The sequence below is a fragment of the Bufo gargarizans genome, chromosome 8, assembly GCF_014858855.1.
Source record: "Bufo gargarizans isolate SCDJY-AF-19 chromosome 8, ASM1485885v1, whole genome shotgun sequence".
NCBI classification, from domain to species: domain Eukaryota; kingdom Metazoa; phylum Chordata; class Amphibia; order Anura; family Bufonidae; genus Bufo; species Bufo gargarizans.
In genome coordinates this window covers 48,520,356-48,543,728 of record NC_058087.1, presented here as the reverse complement: position 1 = coordinate 48,543,728, position 23,373 = coordinate 48,520,356, and the positions used below count along the sequence as shown (strand labels likewise).

The 23,373-nt window shown below is 47.3% G+C and overlaps 1 protein-coding gene across 2 annotated transcripts in view; it reads right to left on the bottom strand.

Moving 5' to 3' along the window:
• Positions 1-23,066, bottom strand: part of HDAC4 (histone deacetylase 4) — a 176,608-nt gene extending 153,542 nt beyond the window's left edge. For both annotated transcript variants that reach the window (XM_044302919.1, XM_044302920.1), the window contains exon 1: positions 22,944-23,066. The gene's annotated coding sequence lies outside the window, so the exon portion shown is untranslated. The remainder of the gene's footprint in view (positions 1-22,943) is intronic.
• Positions 23,067-23,373: the final 307 nt, after the last annotated feature.

Below are 23,373 nucleotides of genomic sequence, written 5' to 3'. Positions count from 1 at the left end.
AATATTGTAGCACTGCACAACCACTTTAACTGAGGGGGGGGAATTATATGAAAAAAAAGTTTTAGTCCTCATGCATTCTGAATGGAAAGAGATCAGTTCAGGATGCATTAGGGTGTCTTCCGTTCCGGCAGCATACAGTTTTGTGACCGGACACAAAACCGCTGTAAGCTGCGGTTTTGTGTCTGGTCAGAAAAAGGGATCCTTCAATGAGGGTCAATAGTGAATGATCAGTTTTTTTAGGAGCCTAAAAAAACGGATCAGTCACCCACTGACTTGATGCATTTAGTGACGGGTCCATTTTTTTCCGTTTTGATTTCACACAAGAATCCTAACTGAACGGATGCACCTTGATGTGCAAGACCAAAATGGATCCGTTTAATTCCGGTATTGAGATCCTCTGCTGGATCTCAATAGTGGAATTAACACCACAAGTGTGAAAGTAGCCTACGCGGAGAGACAACTTGACTCCACATCACAATCCCCTCCATCTGGGTGCACAATAGGGGGTCACTGATGTTGTCAAGGTCTCCAGGTTTGGAAGTCTGCTGCCATAACATCTAGATGGGACACTATATAACCAAGACCATGTGCTATCAATTTCCTATTTAAATGGAATAACTCTTTGAGCCTCATTCACATATCCGTGATATTATTGACAAGACAGTCAGTGGTTCATCCATGAAGGATCCTTGTTTGGTCCGTGCGTCTGTTTTTTTCTCTCTGTGCGTTATCCGTATTCCACAAACACTGCTCAGCTAAAAATTTATTTCCAGACCGTCTCCTACCAATGGTCAGTGGCACCTGTGTTGTGTCCATGGTTTTCACGGATCCGTGCACTTTAATGTAAATGAAGGATCTATAAATCACGGACAAAAATAGAGCCTGCTTCCATGGTGTCACCACGGTCTGTGGAAAGACACAGATGCGCAAATTAAGTCAACGAGTACGTGTGCTGTCAATGCAGACCGCAGACAGCACACATCCACGCTTCACTGACATCTGCAAAAGGTCTTAAAGGGGTTATCCGGGAATTAAATTGATGATCTATCTTCAATATCAGATCGGTGGAGGTCTGACACCCAGGACGCCCGCCAATCAGCTGTTGGAAAAGGCAGGGTGCTCTGCAAGTGCCGCAGCCTCTTCCCAGGCTAGTTGCAGCGCGGTCCCATTCAAGTCAATGGGGTTGAGCTGCAATACCACGCACAGCCGCTATATGATGTATGGCACTATGCTTGGTAAGCACCCAGGAGGCCACAATTCTCACCAGGGCTTCGCTGAGTGCCGCAGCTTCCAGAAACAGCCAGCCAATCAGCGAGGGTGCAGAGACTCGGACCAGCACCAATGTGATATCGGTGACCTATCCAACATACTTTGACATAAGCAAGGCTCAGAGATAGGGGCATGGGCAGAAGCTGGCATAAACGATAGCTCAAATCTCTTATAGCTCATAGAAGGCAGAGATTTGGCTTTTTGTTGTACGGAGTGGCAGAAGTGCTCTTCATTTATTAAGAGGCTTGTGCCTTTTAATAAAGTAGGTGCGAACTAGATCAAGACTGGCACATGGAGCGCCCGTCCTGATAAACTCTGCCATTTAAATATTGCTCTGCTCCAGTCCCTGCAGATTCTACAGCAATGACATCATGTTCATGGTTTACATGACCGCCACAGTCAATCGCAGGCACCAGCCGTCACCTGCCATTCAAATAGGAGCTCTGAGACCAGTAACTGGCTTCAGTGATCAATACTTATCGATCAGATGGAGGAAACAAAAAGGTGGTCACCAGTAATTTTGACAGACAACATAATGGCTTAGCAGTGTCTTTAAGGCCCCCAAAAGCTGCTGCTTTTCTAGGCAGGCCCACATGTGAGGACTGTTCACATCTAAGCTCCGCGTGGGTGTACCATGGGGGAGGAGCTACATAGGTTATCCATTGTCACATCAGGCATCAGATCTAATAGGTGTGAAATTACTAAATATTAGATGGGCATTGAAAAGTAACTAGAAAGTCATCATTCAGCACTCAGGCCGAGTTCTCATTGGCTTTATTTTTTTATTTTATTTTTTTAAATAAAAACTGGAAGGAAACTGGCGTACCAAGGACATGTCCCATTCAGATGCCAGCCTTCCAGACGTCATCTAAAAAAACATTCGGTATTAGGGTACAGCCAAAGGGCTCATGCACACAACCGTATGTATTATGTGGTCCGCAAAAAAAAAACAAACACACACATGTCTGTGTGGATTCCGTATTTTGCAGAACAGAACAGCTGGCCCCTAATAGAACAATACTATCCTTGTCCGTAATGCGAACAATAATAGGACGTTCTATTTTTTGGAGGAACGGACATACGGAACAGGGATGCCCAACCAGCTGTGGCAAAACTACAACTCCCAGCAAGCCCAGACAGCCTACAGCAGGGCATGATGGGAGTTGTAGTTTTACAACAGCTGGAGGGCCGCCGGTTGAGCATCTCTGGTGTGCACCTATTGAAATGGTTCCGCATACGGGCTGCAAAAAAAGCCCACACAGTGAGGTTTCCTGATGCAGTTTTGGAAGTCAGAATCAGGAGTGGATCACAAAAAAAGAGAAAGTATAAGGCTAGGTCTACACGACGACATGTGTCGCACGACAATTTTTATAATGATAGTCTATGGTGTCGCAATGCAACACGCGACTGCGACAGTTGCAAAAAAAATCCATTCGAGATGGATTTTTCTGTGACTGTCGCGTCGCAGCATGTCGCATTGCGACACCATAGACTATCATTATAAAAATTGTCGTGCGACATTGGTGCGACAAATGTTGCAGTGTAGTTGTGCCTTATCCGTCGTGCGACTTATCGTCGCGTGACACATGTCGCCGTGTAGACCTAGCCTAAAGGACCGATCTGAAATCTCCTCTTCTTTCAATCCACTCCTGGTTTTGGCTTCCAAAACTTCACCAGGAAACCTGATGGTGCAGCCATGCCTTTATACTGCAGTCCTGCGCAGGAAAGGTTTCGGATTTACTGGTAGGTCTGAGACAGGCTCTGTACATTATTTTGTGGATATAATAGAATAAAATAAAAACAAGAACACAAGTGTATAATGTAAATCAACATGTAATATCTCTAACAATCTTGTGCTGATCCTTGGCAACAAACACAACAAGCTGCCACAAGGACTAAAAATATACCCTTGTAAGTAAATTATAGGTTATTTTCTTTTGAGGAAATGGTTACACCTACACTTTGCACCTTTAAAAGAACAACCTAATTCCTAGATTTGTTATCTCCCGCAAGGTACACAATTTTGACCAGTCATGACTAACTTTCCAAGAGGAATTCAGAAGTGAAGATTTTTTATTTTTTTTTATTCTTCTTATAAAAACATTAAGGTTTCTGCAAAGCAGATGAGGAACAGGCAGAATTTGCAGAAGGCAGCACAAGTGGAGGCTTTACGCAAACAGCAACGACGGATTTTAAAAAGGCAAAGTCACAGGACAGACCCCGCAAGAGTAGGCCATCTGTAACACAGACGTTAAACCAAACCAGGATCTGAATACTTTTGTACTTGCACGTAATTAAAAATTTAGTATAGCCACTGTGTTATTTAATAAAATCTATCTGTATAGCGCCACCTTCTGCTTGATCTTTTGCTTATTTCTATGTCCTCCACTCCACACACGCTCAGTTTCATCCTTCAATGTGGTATTAGTATTAATGGTTTGACATGACTGATGTTGGTGACAGACTCCCCTTATTATTAATGATGGAATAACCCAGTTAATGGATACGTCTTATGCGTATGAACCCAAGCCCTCTCCGCAACTGACGAACTTTCACACACATACATTTGCCAGCTGTTTGAGGGCACCTCGGAGATGATGGCGAGCCTCTTTTTCCAATAGAATACCCAGTAAAAAAACACTGAACCAGTGGACACCATGTCATACAAGAGACCCTTTAATCCATAGAAGATAACTTCTTGACTATTCAGACCAGGTCAGAAGAGACAGATCAATAATTATAAGTAATCATTGTGATGGGCTTAATCCTTTACTTTTTGCCTAGGGCACCACCAAGCCAACACCACAGAACTGGTCTCAGTGTGGAAACACGTCTCACCAGCACAGATCTCAATGAGAGAGAACGTGCAGCAAACTTAAAAAGGGTTTTCCCGAGAATTTTATACTGATGAACTATCCCTCAGGATATCTGAACAGCAACTGTAGACCAAAATATTACAAAATGTTATACATGCAAACAATAGAACTAGGGATTGGGGATTACTCTGGATTAAAGTGGTATTATACCTACTATACATGAAAAATGGAAGCTCTTTTAGCACATTTATGATTAAGCATGCGTCGGGCCCATCTACCAATGTCAAGGTGGCTTTTGCAGATGGGTACCTAACACTAAGAGAACTGCCTCTCTTGGGCCTAACCTAAGCCTACAATGTCCAGGGCGGTGTAGGAACCAGCTACATTTATACTCTGCTCAGAAGCCCTGGCCAGATGGGCGGGCAGCTCAGTTAGTGTTAGGTATTCATCTGCAGTAGCCACCTTGATGTTAGTAGATGACATCTGATCAAAAATGTGTGCAAAGAGATTCCATTTTTCATGTATAGTAGGTATAGTACTACTGTAATCCAGAATAATCTCAAATCCCTAGTTCTATTGTTTGCATGTATACCAGTGTGCTGCCATATTGTTTGCTGTCTGCATGTTAGCTTTTTGGATGTGCACCTGTGACTTGGATGTGCTAGTCTAAAATTTTCTTGCACAAAATTGCTAATGAAGGTTATTAGTAATTTTACTTCAGTTTTCTTTTTCGATGCATTAGAGCAGGGATGGCCAACCTGTGGCTCTACAGCTGTTGCAAAACTACAACTCCCAGCATGCCCTGTCTACAACTATCTGCTTACAGCAGGGCATGGTTTGAATTGTAGTTTTACAACAGCTGAAGAGTCATAGGTTGGCCACCCCTGCATGAGGCCTCGTGCACACGACCGTTCCATTTTTTTTGCGGTCTGCAAACCGCGGATCTGCAAAAAAACGGAAGCTGCCGTGTGCCTTTTGCAATTTGCGGCCTATTGTAGAAATGCCTATTCTTGTCCGCAAAACAGAACGGAACAGAGCAACGGATGCGGACAGCACACTGAGTGCTATCCACATCTTTTGTGGCCCCATTGAAGTGAATGGGTCCGCATTCGAGCCGCAAAAAATGCGGCTCGGATGCGGACCACAACAATGATCGTGTGCATGAGGCCTTAGAGGAATAAAAAAATAAAAAATAAAAATGGTTGAAAAATTGTACACAGCTTTAATGTATGGGATAAGAGGAATAAACGCGGTGTGCAAAGGTTTTATCGTTCAGAAAGGTCCCAAAACCTAAATACCAATGAGATTAAAAAATATAACCAATACCTTCTACCTAACCGGCTCATACAGACAATGGATGATATTCAATGCGACAAGATGTAACACCAGAGGTGCACAATGCCCATGTACTACAAGAAGAACGCCAACCCCCTTCTTACATCATCCAGTCACCCGAAACGGCACAGTTTGTTTACTACATGACACACTGGGAGACAAGGTTATTTCTACAAAACTGAGTCACCACACACACACACACACACACACACACACAAGTTTAGTATTAAAAGGGACTGCAAGTACATGATAAGCACCCTTCCCCAATCTATTTTCTGCTTATCCCCAACAAAACCACATTACACATTTCAGTTCTGCATTTCTAATATGTTTAGTGGAAGTGCATCATCATAATCCAGATAGAAATTCTAGTTAACAGTGACAAAAAAAAAATAAAAAAAAAAATAGCCATGCCCAACTCCGCATCCCAGGCATTATCATAAAGGGTCTTTCCAATCTGGGTTCTGCTCAGCGGACACCACCAGGCACCTGCAGGCACCACCGAATTAGAACAGGGAGCTGCTGAACCATTATTACTATCCCCTAAAATCTGTCACAATGTTCCATAGAGGCTGCGAACACAGCCCAACAGCACCGACGTCAACACAGCCCAACAGCACCGACGTCAACACAGCCCAACAGCACCGACGTCAACACAGCCCATAGAGTAAAGTTAGGAAACATTCTCATATAATACGAGTTTCTATTCAATTTTCAAGATCTCCGACTTCAGTCAGTGAAGGAAAACATTCTGCCTACTCTCAAAGTTGTAGAGCGTTTTGGAGAAGAAGAAAAAACCTGTTGTACTGTAAATAAGACTTCTCCATTCACTGACTACAAACTAGGGGGGGGGGAATTATAATACCAGTGTTGCTGCTATTTTCAGTACCCCCTTGCAGCGCACCTGTTACAACTACTACCCGGGCATCCTGCATTTGTCAGGGCATGATGGGGGTTTTATCTCTGCAATGGCTGTAGAGCCACCAGTTAGATACCACTGCTCTACAGTAGTCTTCTGCTTCAGACAGTCTGCTCACAAAGCTTAGGTTTTTATTTACGTAAAATCAAAGAGATTTAAAAAAAAAAAAAAAGAGAAAGAATAAAAAAAATATATATTAAACTTCTCCAAGTGTTTTAAAGCTAGGGAGGCGGTCACATTTACCTAACCTAACATATCCCCTGGCGTGCACACAGTCATTTACACCTATGGGCTATATCAGGAGAAGCATTTTAAACACTTTCACATTATAAATGAGATTAGCACCCAAAAAATAAATAAAAAAATTAAGTAAAAGATCATTAAAATGCACAGCTAAGACCCCAAATTAAATATTAATGTCGCTTACTTCAGAAATACGCAAGTAGGAAGTACTTGGAAAATGTGTGATGAGTGTGCTATGCGAGTAGTACAATACCAGCAGGCTACATAGTAATGCATATCATACCGGGTCTGTTTTAAAGGAGCTGTCTGAGTTAAAGGGGTTTTCTGCATGTAGAATACTGATTGCCTATCCTCAGGATCCAACTCCTGGCATCCCCGCCAGTCAGCTGTTTGAAGAGCCTCCGCACTGCATACCAAGCACAGCGCCGCATATCACATAGTGGCCGTGTATGGTATTATAATCCAGGCCCATTCATATAAGGCCTCATGCACACGACCATTATTTTAGTCCGCATCTGAGCCGCAGTTTCACTTCAATGGGGACGCAAAAGATGCGGATCCGTTGCTCCGTTCTGTTCGCCCAAAAAAATATAACCTGTCCTATTCTTGTCCGTTATTATCAATGGAACGCACATGGATGCCATCTATGTCTTGCAGATCCACAATTTTCAGACCGCAAAACACACAACGGTCGTGTGCATGAGGCCTAATAGTAACACTATACAGGTGCCTAGGCACATTACAGCTTTAGGGCTCATGCACAAGAATGTATTTTCTGTCCATTCCGCTTTTGTTGCAGACTGTATGTGGAACTATTCATTTCAACGATGCTGCAAAAAAAAAAAAAAGTTAATCCATGTGCATTCCGTTTCCGCATCATACATACGGTCGTGTGCATGAGCCCTTAGGGTATGTTCACACGTGTCGGATTTGCCCAAGGCATCCACGGTAGACATTTGAGGCTACCACTTGGATTTCTACAGCAAATACTCAGCAGGAGATGAGCAGATAGCTTTCCAGGACAAGCAGATCTTAAAACTCCTGCTCATTCTGGGCTTAGGAGTCCAGTGGGCGGTCCTACGCAGTGACTGACAGCCATGTCTGCATGACTGTGCACACACAACTGGTAATCAGTAACGGGACTCTTCATATGATGCCTAATGCTAGTTTCAGATCCACAGCTCAGCGGCAGGCTGTGCCGGATGGTGCCGCCTGCCCGCCAAACACTACTGACTATAAGGCCTTATGCACACGGACGTTTGTTTTGCGGTCCGCAAAAACGGTTTCCGTTGTTCCGTGATCAGTGTCCGTTTTTTTTCTTCCGTGGGTCTTCCTTGATTTTTGGATTTCATTGACTTGAATAGGTCCGTGAACCGTTGTCCGTGGAAAAAAATAGGACAGGTCATATTTTCACGGACTGGAAACACAGATCACGGATGCGGATGCCAAACGGTGCATTTTCCGATTTTTCCACGAACCCATTGAAAGTCAATGGGTCCGCAGAAAAAAACTAAACAGAAAACGGAACAACGGCCGCGGATGCACACAACGGTCGTGTGCATGAGGCCTAACTCCTGTGGTGTCTGTGTTAGCAACTACTTACAATCCCCATGCAATAATTCTGGAGCGACTATTCTTACGACTTGGTGATGTGCCATTCCTTAATTATTCCTGCTAGAAGGTACGAATGCATTGCTAGCAGTTTGCATGAGTGTTACCAGCTGAGGGGGTCTGATATTATCCAATTGGTGCTGCCAGTGTCAGACTGTGCAGGGGCACAATCCCAACCAGTAACACCCATCAGGACCTTCATTACAAAATACTAGAAATTCATTCATAACATCTCGCAGGAATAATAAAGGAATCGTACAGCACAGAATCATAAGAATAGATGCTCCAGAATTATTACATGGGGAAGGCAAGAAGTCATGAAAACAGACATGTCAGAAAAAGGCCTATTGCAGTCAACCGTATGGCTTTTTCAGTGTTTTGCGGTTCGCAAAAATCACGGATGACGTCCGTGTGCATTCCAATTTTTTGCGGAATGGAACAGCTGGCCCCTAATAGAACAGTACTATCCTTGTCCGTTATCCAGGCAATAATAGAACATGTTCTATCTTTGAATGGAACGGAAAAACTGAAATACGGAAATGGAATGCATACGGAGTACATTCCTTTATTTATATTTTTTGAGGACCCATTGAAATGAATGGTTTCGTATATGGACCATATACGGAACGCAAAAAATAAATAAATAATAGAACGTTTGTGTGCATGAGGCCTTAGGCCTCATGCACACGATCTTTTCCGTTTTTTGCAGATCCACATTTGCCGATCGGAACACCCGGCCCTATTATAGAAATGACTATTCTTGTCCGCAAAACAGAAAATAGAAAATGTTCTATTATTTTTTTTTTCTTGCGGGGTCGCAAAACGGATGCACGGATGCAGACAGCACACTGTGTGCTCTCCGCATCTTTTGTGGCCCCATTGAAATATATAGGTCCACAAAAAAGGCGGATCGGATGCAGACTTAAAAAATGGTCGTGTGCATGGGGCCCGAGCAAAATCTTCATTCTTCTTGCGGATGCGTTGTGTATAGAAATCCACAGTGATAATTTTTTTTTCCACTGCATGTCAATTGGGTAGAAAATACACAGCTTGAGGCCCCATGTACACGACCGTATGTATTATGCGGTCCGCAAAAAACATGGATGAAATCCGTGTGCATTCCGTATTTTCCAGAACGAAACAGCTGGCCCCTGGTAGAACAGTACTATCCTTGTCCGTAATGCGGACAATAATAGGACATGTTCTATTTTTTTGCGGAACGGAAATGCAGACATACAGAAACGGAACGCACACAGTAACTTCAGTTACTTCAAAAAAAAAACTGAACCGACACGGAAAGAAAATACGTTTGTGTGTATGAGGCCTACACTTGTACCTCATCGAATCGAGGAAGTGTGAATGGCCCCCAACACAGATACTACATTATGTTTTATACAAATGTGTTAAAAGTGATCCTGACATGACCCAACCAAACGTAGGCCACAAGGACTCCAGTTCGGGCACAGACTAAAATCTAGGGCCACAACAGCAAACTGGTCGGGAACATTTACCAGCGTGTACGCCCAGAGTACATGACGAACGCAGTGTGAATTCAGCCTTGAATTGATCCAGGGAAATAACCCACCTGCCTTTGTGAGGTCAGGAAGGAAGTAACTAACGTGATGACACGATTCCCCATCTGTAACCTCAGACAGCGAGAAAGTAGAACATTCGTCATACTAACGCCTCGTCTAGCAGCGGGCCACAGAGATTCTCTTTTTACAGCCATTTCTAGCAATGCATAGAGGGTGATACACGGAGAACATAATCTAACGCACAGCCTAAGCGCCACTACACAACAGAACGGTACAAAAATTAATAACTTCGGTGCCACCTTAAGCAACAGGACGTGAATAATAACAGTACTCAACATCGCAGCATAGAATTAATCCCTTTAAATCAGGCAGGCGCTTGGAATAAAGTAAGGATGTAATTGTTGTGTGGTCTGTCAGCCTGGCACTGTGATAGTGCGGCGATACCTGCTATTAAGAGCACGGTTAGCCACAAGGTGATTGCTCCCTGTGAGCACGCTGCAGTTAACATCTGCCACTGCGGCCAGAGCTTTTACTACGTATTCATTACAGAAGATGGGAAGAGCTAAACATGGCGAAGAAAAGACGGGGCGGTAGGGGTAAGGCGATTAATCGAAAAAATAATACAAAAAAAAGAAATAACAATCTTGCCCATGTTGATTATTTCCAGTATTCTGGTTACAGCTGGCGCTGCTCTACTCTGTGCCTCTCCTGCGCTTCAGATGCTTGTTAGGCTCCTCCCACCGAGCAAACTGCAGCCGCTGCTTCCTTCCATTGCGCCAACAGCAGCCACACCTCCTCCCACCGTGCCAACTTGCCTCAGAGTTGTGGCACAAGTTTGGAGCAAAATGGAGATTCTTAGGCCTTATCCAATTTCCATTAAGCCACACCCCCTTATGTCTGGGGGAAGAAAAAAAAAGCGTGGAAACCCTAGATGCGCCAAATCATGACACTTTTTAGACAAATTTTTGGCACAGACACATTAGTAAATCAGGACAATGGAGTCCACGTGGAGATCATACACACAATGCACCGACTTCGCTCCTTTCACCTATATGGTCAGCAATAAGAAGGCTGCCCTTACCTGGATCCGGGCATCTGAAGTTATGGTTACCTGCATAAGAGAATATTGCCATGTAGAACAGCAGGTGTTATATTTCGTAGTTGATGGGATACAGCATGTTGCTGCGCTATTCTTCCCGCAAAAACTGCTGCCACTTTGGCAGAACCCAATGGACCCTGTTGTAAGTTAATAGGGTGCAGTGGAAAATGTTGTGCGAAGCAGCTGCCACTTCTTTATGGTTTCCATTATAGATGGGAACCACATCGCAGACATGAACAGACGTGGCCTTAGTTCATACAAACGAAGGGGGCGGCAGAAGGGCGGGCCGCACGCCCGGCTGGCGCGGCAGAAGGGCGGGCCGCACGCCCGGCTGGCGCGGCAGAAGGGCGGGCCGCACGCCCGGCTGGCGCGGCAGAAGGGCGGGCCGCACGCCCGGCTGGCGCGGCAGAAGGGCGGGCCGCACGCCCGGCTGGCGCGGCAGAAGGGCGGGCCGCACGCCCGGCTGGCGCGGCAGAAGGGCGGGCCGCACGCCCGGCTGGCGCGGCAGAAGGGCGGGCCGCACGCCCGGCTGGCGCGGCAGAAGGGCGGGCCGCACGCCCGGCTGGCGCGGCAGAAGGGCGGGCCGCACGCCCGGCTGGCGCGGCAGAAGGGCGGGCCGCACGCCCGGCTGGCGCGGCAGAAGGGCGGGCCGCACGCCCGGCTGGCGCGGCAGAAGGGCGGGCCGCACGCCCGGCTGGCGCGGCAGAAGGGCGGGCCGCACGCCCGGCTGGCGCGGCAGAAGGGCGGGCCGCACGCCCGGCTGGCGCGGCAGAAGGGCGGGCCGCACGCCCGGCTGGCGCGGCAGAAGGGCGGGCCGCACGCCCGGCTGGCGCGGCAGAAGGGCGGGCCGCACGCCCGGCTGGCGCGGCAGAAGGGCGGGCCGCACGCCCGGCTGGCGCGGCAGAAGGGCGGGCCGCACGCCCGGCTGGCGCGGCAGAAGGGCGGGCCGCACGCCCGGCTGGCGCGGCAGAAGGGCGGGCCGCACGCCCGGCTGGCGCGGCAGAAGGGCGGGCCGCACGCCCGGCTGGCGCGGCAGAAGGGCGGGCCGCACGCCCGGCTGGCGCGGCAGAAGGGCGGGCCGCACGCAGGGCTGGCGCGGCAGAAGGGCGGGCCGCACGCAGGGCTGGCGCGGCAGAAGGGCGGGCCGCACGCAGGGCTGGCGCGGCAGAAGGGCGGGCCGCACGCAGGGCTGGCGCGGCAGAAGGGCGGGCCGCACGCAGGGCTGGCGCGGCAGAAGGGCGGGCCGCACGCAGGGCTGGCGCGGCAGAAGGGCGGGCCGCACGCAGGGCTGGCGCGGCAGAAGGGCGGGCCGCACGCAGGGCTGGCGCGGCAGAAGGGCGGGCCGCCCAGGGCTGGCGCGGCAGAAGGGCGGGCCGCCCAGGGCTGGCGCGGCAGAAGGGCGGGCCGCCCAGGGCTGGCGCGGCAGAAGGGCGGGCCGCCCAGGGCTGGCGCGGCAGAGGGCTCAATGTAAAACCGTGTGACAGGTTTTGACAGTAATTTCCACAATTCTGTTTGCCAATGTACCACTTGGGCTACTGCCAGATCACACACAAGGGATACCACCACTGACCAGCAGACTCCATATGTGGAGAGTATAGAGCCCTATAAGCAGCATACATTGCTGCTTCCAACTCCAGCTAGTAAATATATGAATCCATATACAGATGTAGCAGGGTTAACAGTCGCAGCCATACCGCATTAATTAGATGTGATAACTCACCAAGTGTGACAGTTAACTCAAGTCTGCCAGAACAAGAGTAACTCCTCGCTGGCAGCTCTCTATTTTGGGAACCCAAAGTCCCAAGTGAGGGGCCACCACTTCTGTGATGTGCATATGCCCTAATTTTTTGCATGTTTCGCAATGTCAGAAAAAAGTTGGCATGACCCGACAGGATTCTGACTAATGGCACACACATAAGGGGCAGGAGCAGGTAAACTAGTTCTGCTCCACCACTTCTACAAACTACTACACCCGCCACATGGTGCACACGGCAAACACACCAGTCGTGATGGAGATCGCTGGCTTCTAAGGTAAAAGCATGTTGTGATCGCACAGGAAACGTCACACAGTAGATGCTGCATTTCAGGTGCATCCTGCACTTCAGCGAGTGCAGAGGACATGTTTAGCTTCTGGCTGGATGAAGCAGAGAGGGAAAGTGGGAGTTATGAGACTGTTGGAAATCTCATCCAGCCGCTCTGGACAGTCTCTGCAACAACATCCCCACATAACTTGATATGTGGTGTGGATTTAGAATCTGCAGCATGTCAATTGTGGTCAATTTTGTCCAGATGAATAGGTGTTCTTTTTTGTTCTGCAGAAAAGCAGCAGTTATGCCAAGTGGAAACTTACACTTAAAAATAATTTCAGAAATATTAAAACACACACACACACAAAAAAAAAAAAAAGTTTAAAAGGGCACCTGTCAGCAGATTTGTACCTATGACATTGGTTGACCTGTAGCTGAAGGCATCTGTGTTGGTCCCATGTTCATATGTTCCTGCATTGCTGAAAAAAATGAAGTTTTAATATATGCAAATGAGCCTCTAGGAGCAACGGGGGTGTTGTCGTTACACCTAGAAACTCTGTTCTCTCTGCAACTGCTGTGCCCTCTGCACTTTGAGTCACACACCCAGGCAGTGATTATTTTTTCACTGCCTGCTCCTGTCATTCACAGTGGAGAGGGCTCAGCAGTTGCAGAGAGAGCAGAGCCTCTAGGTGTAACGACAACACCCCCGTTGCTCCTAGAGGCTCATTTGCATGTATTAAAAGTTAATTTTTCTCAGCAATGCAGGAACATATGAACATGGGACCAACACAGATGCCTTCAGCTGCCAAGCGCACATGTAACAGGTCAACCAGTTTCATAGGTACAAAACTGCTGACAGATGCCCTTTAAAATCAAAAACAATCAGGCAATTATTGATAGGGTGCATTCCTGTGAACTCTTGTCCCCGATAATTACCCAGTGTAAGAGAGCCACCTATCACCCGAGGAACGAGCAAATGCTCGCTCATTAGGTGAAACCATCGCTGACGCGGTCACCGAAATCATCGTTTCTGAGCAGCAGATCGTGCTGTGTGAACAGGAACCTGCTGCCCAGAAACACTGATTTTCTATGAGGGTGAGCAATGACAGCAGCAATCCCTTATCCCAATACTCAGGAGAAGACTGCTGCAAGTAAATGTAGCTCTCAACTCCTATGATGAGAGCAGGCAATTATCGGAAATTAACGTCTCACTCCCGATAATTGCCTGCTGTGTCAAGACCATGTACAGAGGCCTCAGGATGGGTTCACACATGACTGATTAGCGGCAAATCTGCAGCTTTGTACAGCACTAGCAAAGTAAAGGAGCTTTCAGCAATTCTTAGCCACAGGTGGCAGAAAAATCTAAAGCAGAAACTGTCCTGGGGTGCAGATTTTAAATATGCAGAATGTCAATTTGCAGATTTCACCCTTTCCAATGCAAAGAATGAGACTGTGTAATCTGCAGCTTTTCTACAGCAAAATCCGCAGCATGTGAACACACCCTGTGGTGCACTTTTTCTGCTGCAGGTTAGAAGCAGAAACACTGCAGAGCCTTAGGGCTCATGCACACAAATGTAAGGGCATCAAATAGAGGTCTGCCATGTACGGGCACCGTTCGTGTGCACTCCGTGCTGCCAATGTGGATCTATTGACTTAAATGGGTCCGCGATCCGTCAGATATGGCAAAAGATAGGGCATGCTTTATCAATTGTGGTGCGGAGGCACGGACCCGAAAGCGCACGGAAGCTCTTCGTAGCGTGGGCTTCTGGTCCATGGGTCTGCTCTGCAAAAGATAAGACATGTACCATTTTTGGCCGTATCTTGCGGATTGCGAACCCATTCAAGTCAATGGGCCCACAGCTGCAGTACGGAGTACACATGGCCAGTACTCATATGTTGCAGACCCGCCTTTTGCGGTCCGCAATACGGGCACAGAGCCCTTACGTTCGTGCGCAAGAGGCCCTAGTAACCTCATGCATCCTCCCTGTAATAACAATATGGAAGCATCTATTCTTATGGCCCTGTGATGCGCCATTCCCTTATTATTCAGTTATCAATGAATTACTAGCAGTTTGCAATGACGGTCCAGATGGGCGTTACCAGATAGGGAGTGTGTCCCTGCACAGTCTGACACTGGCAGCAGCGACTGGATAGTGTCTGTGCAGGGACACATCTCCACCTGGTAACACCCATCTGGACCTTTATTACAAACTGCCAGCCATTCATTCATAAACTTCTAGCAGAAATAATCAAGGAACGGCACATCACAGAGTTGCAAGAATAGATGCTCCAGGATTGTTATTCCATGGGGGGATGCAAGTAGTCACTTAGACATGTTGGGAGAGGTGACAGCTCCACTTTAAAGTCACGTTCACAGTTAATACATTTCCGCAGGGTGTCCAGGACAGATTCCGAACTGAAAGCTTGCAGCAAAGTACAGTACAAGCAAACGGAGTTACTGAAAGCCCGTTCGCATGATGCAGATAAAATATATGCCCAGATTTGAGGGTATGCTGTGGAATTGAAAATCGCCATATTCTGGCATAGACTTGTCCCCAATTCCCTTACTAATTTTACCCTTACAAATGGTGACATCCATGGGAAAATACTAATTCTACACAGGTGGATTATGTTGCAGATATGGGTTTCGAGTGTGTGAACATGGCCTTACAGACAGCTACTGTGGATAAGTGGCGCCTACGTATTGCCGCTCAGCTCTGTATAAAAGGCAGAAAGCAGTGATAATGCATGTAGAATTCATTGCATAGAGGTCAATGAAAAAGTCAATATATACGCACGCACTATAAAGTGACACTTCTATAGAGGCATTACATTCTAGGAGGCCTGGTACACCGCAGCCCGCTCCCATATGTCGTTTTGTACCACGTCTCCATTATGATGCCGTCCTTGTTAAAGAGGATAAATTATGCTCCTCGCATCTGTGTGTGAAGCGCCGCGTGGTGCCCGAGTTGGGGCACCTGAGGCGCTGAGCAGTGGTCTACATGAGGTGTCCTGCACATCCACTCTTCATGTCACACGTGATCATCACACATGTTCAGCAGAAATCCCATCTGGTATTGCAGATGATCATATGTAAAGCTGCAGAGGCCCAAATCCCCAAAGGTGTGGAAATGTCTCTATGCTTAAGAACCCGGCACGAAGGGAACACATGAGGTCTCAGATTGCCAATTGGGTTTTTCCCTCCTGAGCATCATTAAAGGGGTATTCCGGTTACTTCCAAAGGAGTTGTCTCACCTCAGCCAAAAGGCATTTATCATGTAGAGAAAGTTGATACAAGGCACTTACTAATGTATTGTGATTGTCCATATTGCCTCCTTTTTAACGCCTGGATTCATTTTTCCATCACATTATGCACTGCTCGTTTCCAAGGTTACGACCACCCTGCCATCCAGTAATTTTTCTCAGAAATGACAGACATAAATAAGCATCTTTCAGCAGGATCAACACTATTAAACCAGCCATAGTGCCTATCAGGGTTGACCCTGCTAATTCAAACGACACCTTTCTTCCCACAATCCATGTTTTTATTTAAGGGAGTAAACAAAAAAATGTAAACTGAAGCTTTTTCACCTATCCACAGGATAGACGATTACTATACGACACGCATGCTCAACCTGCGGCCCTCCAGCTTTTTTAAAACTACAGCTCCCATCATGCCCCGGAGTTGTAGTTTTGCACAGAGATTAGTGGAGCAGCAGTGTGCCTGCTTGACCTGCCGCATCCTTCATCTAAGTGAGGGGGCATGCAGGATATAAGGCACCCATTTTTGTGATGGGTGGGGGGTCCCAGTGGTCAGACCCTCAATCGAATATTTATCTCCTATCCTGCAGAAATAAGCAGAATACCCCTTTAAGTTCCGGAATCCCGATGCCGAGCAAATCAGCGTCTTGGCATCAGCCACTGACTCAGACACACCCATCTCCATAAACCGCAGGTACCAACGGCTAACCTTTCCTCTACCAACATGTCTCATAACAAGGCCTTCCAGCAAGATGACATCCAAAACCAGCTCCATATTTATGTGCCGCATCACGCCATTTTCCCTCAAAAAAATAGCGCCTACGGATTATTATTTTTTTTGCAAATGAAGGTTTCCGTCAGAAGCACTGAAAAATAACGAGAGAAAAAATGATCCGTTATTTGCAGCATCACTGATATGTCAGTTATGATCAGTTTGTGACACTTCCGTCAGAGATCGGTTATTTTGGGAGATCGTGAAAAAAAAAAAAAAAAAAAAAAAAAAAAAAAAAAATAATGATCTCTGATGGAAGTGACACAAACTGATCATAAATGGTGCTAAATAAAAATAAAAAATAAAAAAACATCAGTTATTTTTTGTGCGAACTGATGATCAAAATAACAGCTCAGTTTTCACACTAGCGTTTTTGTTTTCCGGTATTGAGTTCCGTCACAGGGGCTCAATACCGGAAACCAACAGATCAGTTTTATCCTAATGCATTCTGAATGGAGAGCAATCTGTTCAGGATGCATCAGTTCAGTCCCTCTTACGTATTTTGGCCAGAGAAAATACCGCAGCATGCTGCAGTTCTCTCTCCGGACAAAAATCCTGAACACTTGCCGGAATGCCGGATCCGGTTTTCTATTGAAAAAAATATATATACCGGATCCGTTTTCCGGATGACACCGGAGACGATCCGGATCCGTCTGACAAATGCATTGAAATACCGGATCCGGTATTTATTTTTTTCACAAATTTAAAAGTCTGCACATGCGGACCGGAAGAATTCCGGATCCGGCACTAATACATTTCAATGGAAAGGTAAGGCTACTTTTACACTTGCGGCAGAGTGAACCGGCAAGCAGTTCCGTCGCATGCCAACTGATGGCATTTGTAAGACTGATCAGGATGCTGATCAGTCTTAAAAATGGTTGATCAGTCAGAAAAATGCATTGAAATGCCGGATCAGTCTTTCCAGTGTCATCCGGCAAAACAGATCCGGCATTTATTTTTTTCACCTTTTTTCAGTCTGCGCATGTGCAGGCCGGAAGGACGGATCCGGCATTCAGGCAAGTCTTCAGTTTTTTTTCGCCGGAGATAAAACCATAGCATGCTGCGATTTTATCTTTTGCCTGATCAGTCAAAAAGACTGAACTGAAGACATCCTGATGCATCCTTAACGGATTACTCTCCATTCAGAAAGCATGGGATATACATGATCCGTTATTTTCCAGCATTGAGCCCTTTTGACGGAACTCAGTGCCGGAAAAGAAAAACGCTAGTGTGAAAGTACCCCAAGTGTTCAGGATTTTTGGCCGGAGAGAAAAAAATGCAGCATGCTGCGGTATTTTCTCTGGCCCAAAAACTTAAGAGGGACTGAACTGATGCATCCTGAACGCATTGCTCTCCTTTCAGAATGCATGGGGATAAAACTGATAGTTTTTTTTTTCCAGTATTGAGCCCCTAGGACTGAATCCAATACCAGAAAAGAAAAACGCTAGTGTGAAAGTATCCTTACTGCATCAGTGGCGCCAACACCCCTCCAACTCACCCGTTAAATAAAGAAAAATTCAATGTACCTTTCTCAATGCAAGCACACCAGTTTGTTGGTGAATCTGCACCAAAAAGAATGGTTCTCAGGTTGAACGCAGCAATGATGAAACCCGGAAAACAGCTAAACGTGGTCTGCGCACAACAAGGGAGCATCCATGGGCTTCAGCTGACCAGAAATAAGCTAGAAGAGAGCTGGTAGGCTTCAGCTGCATAGTACTAATAAGCATGGTTGACTGCACCTTTCACATAATCCTATCTTTTGCTGTCAGCACAGTCTATTGAATGGCACTGGTGGGCACAGCTGGAGACGTCACTTACCCGTGTCTGCCCGCAAGTCTACGTTCACACTAGTCCATTTATCACAGAGCCATGACCGCTACACTGGATCAGTTTTAAAGGGAACCTGTCACCAGGATTTTGTGTATAGAGCTGAGGATATGAGTTGCTAGATGGCTGCTAGCACATCCGCAATACCCAGTCCCCATAGCTCTGTGTGCTTTTATTGTGTAAAAAACAAACAAAAAAAAAAGATTTGATACATATGCAAAATTAAGCCAAGATGAGTCCTGTCTTTGACTCATCTCACGGACAGGACACATCTCAGGTTAATTTGCATATGTATCAAATCGTTTTGGGTTTTTTTTACACAATAAAAGCACACAGAGCTATGGGGACTGGGTATTGCGGATGTGCTAGCGGCCATCTAGCAACCCATGTCCTCAGCTCTTTACCTAAAATCCTGGTGACAGGTTCCCTTTAACCAGTTGCCACCAAAACCTGATGGACCCCACAAAATTTAAATGGGGTACCATTCGGGTCATACAGGGTTTCAGAGTCCCCTGAATGGAGCGGAGGCGGGCTTTACCCCCATTCTACTGACCTTTAAGGACTGCCAGAGATAACGTGCTGTACCCGCCATCCCATAGACCGTGAATGGAGCGGCTGTCATGGATGTGCAGTAACACTCCATTCACACTGGGGACTCATGATTGTGGGGAGGGAGTAAACCATTCAGACATCCCCCCCCCCCCCCCCCGCCCCCCCCCACTGCGGTCATATAGTGGGCCCAGCAGCAGGACCCCAGCCATCATGTAGTAATCACCTATCCTGTGGCTTGGAGAAAATGTTGTTCTTGGGTTAATCACTTTAAAAGGGTTTTCAGAGATTTTAATACTGATGAGCTGTCCTCTGGATCAGTCATCAGTATCTGATCGGTGGAGGTCCGACACCTGGGACCACCACCTATCAGCTGTTTGAGAAGGCACTGGGGCTCCTTTGAGTATCGCAGCCTTCTCTCTGCTCACCAAGAACAGTGCCATACATTGTATAGAGCAGGGATCAGCAACCTTCGGCACGCCAGCTGCAGTGAGACTAGGGGTGGGCGATATGGCCTAAAATCTATAATGCAATATAATTTTAAAGGGTTTCTACCACTTCGTCTGCCCCTATTTAGCTTTCAGACACTAGCGATCCGCTAGTGTCTGCTGTACCAAACAATCCTAATCTAACAGTTTTTTGTCCAGCCGTTTTGCTAATAAAAAAGAACTTTTATGGATATGCTAATGAGCCTCTAGGTGCTATGCGGGCTTCTTTTCAGCACCTAGAGGCTCCGTCTACCTTCACATAATGCCGCCCAGCGCGTCCCTCCAGCACGCCCATCTCTGATGGAATCTGATCCTCCCTCTGTTCCAGCCGTACGAAATCTCGCGCATGCGCTGTGCGTGTCTGTAATCGGCGCAGTGAACGTCTGACCGCTGCCTGCTCGGACATCTCCGTGGGTGCCATTACAGCTTTCATCGGATCCAGGGATGCAAGTACCAACATACATGCATGCTGAGCCCACTATATACTTCTCCTGGAGCCTTGTGTGGCTGTCATGGCCCATAACAGGTAGGAACTAGTGTTAGGGACCACTCATGGAGGCGACCTTGACGTGGTGAGTGGCTTATTACGCTTTGGCCAAAATGTACACTAATGCCTCATTCAACATCCAGCATAGAGGCAGGGCAGAGTGCTGGTTGCAGAGTGCGATTGCATTTGTGTTTTTGCGTTTGTATGTGTATTTCGCCATAGCAATGTGCACCTGCATACAGGGTTGTGCTGAATGAACCCCCCACATTTTTTTCTTTGTAGTATATATTAGAGGCGTGGCGATCTCCAAGCAGTCATGCACACCTGACCAGATAGTCTGCCCTGGAGGCTGGTTTTAAAGTCAGTATAAAACTGAGTCTGCTTTTATAGCGCCTACCAGTAGCCATTTGGCTCCAGGAGAAGTGTATAGTGGGCTAAGCATGCATGTTGGTACTTGCATCCCTGGATCCGATGGAAGCTGTGCCTGGCGTGCATGCTGTACCTGCGCTCCCTGGACTTTGTGTGGCTGTCATGGCTCATAACAGGTAGGAATTAGTGCTAGGGACCACTCATAGAGGCGACCTTGATGTGGTGAGTGGCTTATTATGCTTTGGCCAAAATGTACACTAATACCTCACTCAACATCCAGCATAGAGGCAGGGCAGAGTGCTGGTTGCAGAGTGCGACTGCATTTGCGTTTTTGCATTTTAAAATCCTGCACGCAATTCCACAGAGGAAAACCCACAGAAATTACGCTACCTGTGGCGGTACCCTAAGAGTGCATGCTCTATACAGAAATGACCCCTCAGGAGTCACGTGGGCGGTAGCATTCAGATCAAGAGTCGCCCAGTGCCATGCCCCTCCTGCCTGCGCCATGTACAGCGAAGCAAGGTGACTGACTTACGCTTCAACTGCACATGCGCTCAAAGGCACCGAAGCTGACTCGGAAGGACGTATCCCGACCCCCAAGATGTCAATCAAGCCAAGAGATGCATGGGACTGCAGGACTCTTCACCCAAAAGGGACCATCAAGACGACTATTGAGGGGTAATTGGCATATGACATATGCACTATTTGAACTTCATTTTCATCACAGGGTTAAAACACAAACTTTACAGGGGGAGGGGGACGAGGATAATGTTGAGAAAGCTACTACAAGAAGTGTACCGTTATGGTAGTGATTTAGGCTATGTCCACATACGCCTAAATAGAGCTGCAAATTCCACTGCTGTTTTTGCTGGGCTTCTGCACCAAAAAACGGAGGAAACTAAATAAATAAATACAGTTTTTTGCCGAGCAAATGGCTGTGGATTTCAATCCCTCTATTGCAGGCATGCTCAACCTGCGGCCCTCCAGCTGTTGCAAAACTACAACTCCCAGCATGCCCGAACAGCGTACAGCTATCAGCCTACAGCAGGGCATTCTGGGTGTTGTAGTTTTACAACAGCTGGAGGGCCGCAGGTTGAGCATGCCTGCATTGCAAACAGTGAAATCCGTTTAGCATGTTTTGGGCGTGTTTTTTGTTGCGTATTTCCATGCAGATGTTAACAACCCCATTGAAGTCTATGGGAAAACCCCTCTACAGAAGATTTTAAAATCCACACAACAGGTCAATTTCTGCACAGAAGAGAAAAAGCAAAGTTTGCATAAGATTTATCAAATACTCAAATCCCATTCACTTTGCTGCGGTTTTTCTGCATGTAAATCCGCGTGGAAAAAACGCATGTGATCCGCACTATGGGCTGGTACCGCGAAGGAGTATTCATGTACAATATCCGCAGGATAGGGGATAACTATTAGATCGCTGGGGGTCCTAACCCCATACTCCTCTTGCCCCTCCAAAAGAACAGAGCAGCTGATCAGGAATGATGTCAGCCTCTCCATTCATTTCTGTAGGAGTTGAAGAGATGGCCGAGGTGCCTGCTACTCAGTGGAGGAAGGACCTGCATTTACCTGCCCCGATCTCCTCCACTCTATGGCGACGACCTATGGCTATTGCCATCAGTCGGCCTCATCCAGAGTCCCTGTAACTTGGCAGCAGATCACTGTTGACATAGGACGACCTGCTGCCCAGAAACTATGATTTCTCGTGCCGCATGAAAGATCATGCTTTTAGTATCAGGAAGCAAACACAAGAATGTTCACATTCACTGACAGCAAACAGAGATCTTGGGGGGGGGGGGGGAGTCTAGGAACTGCAAGAATTACATAAAGCTGGAGGGGTTGTCCACAGAGCTAACACTTCATCACATGACATACATAGTAACTGCAGGTATATAGTGTGATCATAGGCAGCAGATCCTGAGGTGTCAGATGCGATTGTACAATCAGATCGCTCTGTGTTGCCTACCCTGACAGCTCGCACACTCAGACTCAGAGCACACTCTAGTCCGTTTTGCTGGATGGACGCGCACACATGCACAGTGTATCCGCACACATGCACAGTGTATCCGCACACATGCACAGTGTATCCATGCACAGTGTATCCGCACACACGTGTTCCAGCCTCCATAAACATACACACACATGCAGCACACAGCAGGGCTGCGCCTCCCCACAGGCCATTCATTTCTCCATGTGTGCACAGCAGTGACGAGGTGCTCCCGCTCATGACACGACAGAGCTCCGGGAAGCAGACACATACATGCCCGCAGCACTGGAGTCAGCAGCCAAGGATGCACATGTCGCAGCCCTTCTCCTCTCACCTGTACAGCGCACTCGCAATCCCGCCGGTCCCAGCGAACTCCCCGAGCTCCCAGGCCTAGCTTCTGTCTATCCCTGGTCTCTCACAAATCCTCCTGTTCTACCCGAGGCTCCGAGCGGCCGACATCCCGCGCTCCTCCTAACACTGCGCCCTACTTTGCACTGAGCGCTCATTGGTCAACCTGTCTGCCACTCTGGAAAAGGATCCGCCCTCCTGGAAATCGATGACCAATAGAGGCAAAGAGGGATACCGAGTCGCTCGCCTATTGGACGCTCGAGATGTCAATAACAAAGAGAATGGCAGGCTTCATCCCAGTGATCCCCAACCACTATGTCACCGCCCTGTTTCTGAAATACGCCAATCATTTTGACCGGGCGGGGCTAGAGGTCAGATAGAGAAGGCATTGGGTGAGGAAGCTGTCAATCTGCCGA